At 34.2% G+C, this 2,500-nt stretch overlaps 4 non-coding genes across 4 annotated transcripts in view; all 4 read right to left on the reverse strand.

The window, feature by feature from the left end:
* The window catches only part of TRNAS-AGA (transfer RNA serine (anticodon AGA)), an 82-nt gene extending 39 nt beyond the window's left edge, over positions 1-43 (reverse strand). Inside the window, exon 1 of the tRNA in view lies at positions 1-43. This exon is cut by the window's left edge and continues 39 nt beyond it. This is a non-coding gene — a tRNA (tRNA-Ser).
* Positions 44-281: 238 nt separating this feature from the next.
* Positions 282-372, reverse strand: TRNAY-GUA (transfer RNA tyrosine (anticodon GUA)). Its single transcript is given in 2 exon segments — positions 282-318; positions 336-372. It is a non-coding gene; the product is annotated as a tRNA-Tyr (tRNA).
* Positions 373-1,316: 944 nt separating this feature from the next.
* Positions 1,317-1,398, reverse strand: TRNAS-AGA (transfer RNA serine (anticodon AGA)). The gene has a single exon. It is a non-coding gene; the product is annotated as a tRNA-Ser (tRNA).
* A 239-nt stretch (positions 1,399-1,637) lies between these two features.
* TRNAY-GUA (transfer RNA tyrosine (anticodon GUA)) lies at positions 1,638-1,727 on the reverse strand. Its single transcript is given in 2 exon segments — positions 1,638-1,673; positions 1,691-1,727. It is a non-coding gene; the product is annotated as a tRNA-Tyr (tRNA).
* Positions 1,728-2,500: the final 773 nt, after the last annotated feature.

A 2,500-nucleotide genomic window follows, 5' to 3' on the forward strand; every position in this document is an offset into this window, starting at 1 on the left:
ATGGATTTCTAGTCCATCACCTTAACCACTCGGCCACGACTACCTCTCACTCAATGTGATGTTTTCACAAAAGTTTCTCTATGGGTTGAGCTACTTCATTTCAGGCTGTGAGGAAGACTGAAGTAATATTGTATCAGAGATGATTTCCATGGGAAGTTAATCCTGACCACAGTGACCTGCGTTAATGATTTTTAAAATATAACTTGGAGAATGCTTTATACTTGGTATAGTTTTGGGTTTGTAAAATGTCAGTACTGACATCTAAGTTTATCAAAAACGTCACCGTTTGAGCCGGAATTGAACCAGCGACCTAAGGATTTCTGTACCAATCTCCTCTACAGTCCTCCGCTCTACCAGCTGAGCTATCGAAGGATTCCATGATCATACAGCTGTGATATTATGTGCTATTAAAATGATTGAGTGTTAATTTTAAACATTATCAACTTTCCAAGCAAAATGAAAAATGATTTGACAACACAAAAGAGATTCAACTACTTATTCCTGTGTTGCTTTATCACACAAATTGTCATGTTTAATCATTTGGAAAATATCACTAATAGTTTGACTTATATTTGTGAAATTACTATCAACTGGCTACAGAGCTAGTTTGGAAAGCACTTTCAATAGATTTTTTAGTGTAGCCAAACTTACATCAAGATTAGAGATGCTTGAGCCTATCAAATCTTCTACACTCTTTTAAATTTTGATTGTTTTGTAAACTAATCAAGTGTTCCAGGAATGATGGGGATATTCCATTGTTTGTTCTGATTTGACAATTCATGTTGGACAATGAGCGGCCCTTTTGAGCTAGTGAAGATAATTGTGCTACATGAGAGTATGCACAGACAATTATTTTTATTTTTTTGCATTAAAGCACAATTTTTAATAATTGTGCTTTTTCTTTTTTTGCATAAAGCACAATTTTTAATAAAGGAGAGGTTAATGATATAATAATTAGCACTGAAAGTTATCTGACACGATTTGAAAGTAAAATGTTGTGCATTGAAAGTAACCAAAGCTCTTTTTACTTTGAGTGGACATCATTTTCTTTCAAATGAATTTGATATTTTGCTAAATGTACAAAACTTTCTTACAAATTTGACATTCAAAATGCATTTGTAATTAATAAATGCTACTTAGTATGGCTGCTGAGATTCCTGGGCTCAGTCTCAAGTAGAGGAGGAGAATGACGGATATAGAAAGAGAGAACAGGCAGGCATCCTAAAGATTTTGATGTGCCAGTTCCTGACTCACCCTGAGCAACACTGGTTTCAAGCTTTTAGTAAATTTTCTGAAAAATAAAACAACCATGTGGTCGTAGTCGGCAGGATTTGAACCTGCGCGGGGAGACCCCAATGGATTTCTAGTCTATCGCCTTAACCACTCGGCCACAACTACCTCTCATGCAATGTGATGTTTTCACAAAAGTTTCTCTATGGGTTGAGCTACTTCATTTCAGGCTGTGAGGATGACTGAAGTAATATTGTATCAGAGATGATTTCCATGGGAAGTTAATCCTGACCACAGTGACCTGCGTTAATGATTTTTAAAATATAACTTGGAGAATGCTTTATACTTGGTATAGTTTTGGGTTTGTAAAATGTCAGTACTGACATCTAAGTTTATCAAAAGCGTCATCCTTCGAGCCGGAATTGAACCAGCGACCTAAGGATTTCTGTACCAATCTTCTCTACAGTCCTCCGCTCTACCAGCTGAGATATTGAAGGATTCCATGATCATACAGCTGTGATATTACGTGCTATTAAAATGATTGAGTGTTAATTTTAAACATTATCAACCTTCCAAGCAAAATGAAAAATGATTTGACTACACAAAAGAGATTCAACTACTTATTCCTGTGTTGCTTTATCACACAAATTGTCATGTTTAATCATTTGGAAAATATCACTAATAGTTTGACTTATATTTGTGCAATTACTATCAACTGGCTACAGAGCTAGTTTGGAAAGCACTTTCAATAGATTTTTTAGTGTAGCCAAACTTACATCAAGATTAGAGATGCTTGAGCCTATCAAACCTTCTACACTCTTTTAAATTTTGCTTGTTTTGTAAACTAATCAAGTGTTCCAGGAATGATGGGGATATTCCATTGTTTGTTCTGATTTGACAATTCATTTTGGACAATGAGCGGCCCTTTTGAGCTAGTGAAGATAATTGTGCTACATGAGAGTATGCACAGACAATTATTTTTATTTTTTTGCATTAAAGCACAATTTTTAATAATTGTGCTTTTTCTTTTTTTGCATAAAGCACAATTTTTAATAAAGGAGAGGTTAATGATATAATAATTAGCACTGAAAGTCATCTGACACGATTTGAAAGTAAAATGTTGTGCATTGAAAGTAACCAAAGCTCTTTTTACTTTGAGTGGACATCATTTTCTTTCAAATGAATTTGATATTTTGCTAAATGTACAAAACTTTCTTACAAATTTGACATTCAAAATGCATTTGTAATTAATAAATGCTACTTAGTATGG

The sequence above is a fragment of the Pseudophryne corroboree genome, chromosome 4, assembly GCF_028390025.1.
Source record: "Pseudophryne corroboree isolate aPseCor3 chromosome 4, aPseCor3.hap2, whole genome shotgun sequence".
NCBI classification, from domain to species: Eukaryota; Metazoa; Chordata; class Amphibia; order Anura; family Myobatrachidae; genus Pseudophryne; species Pseudophryne corroboree.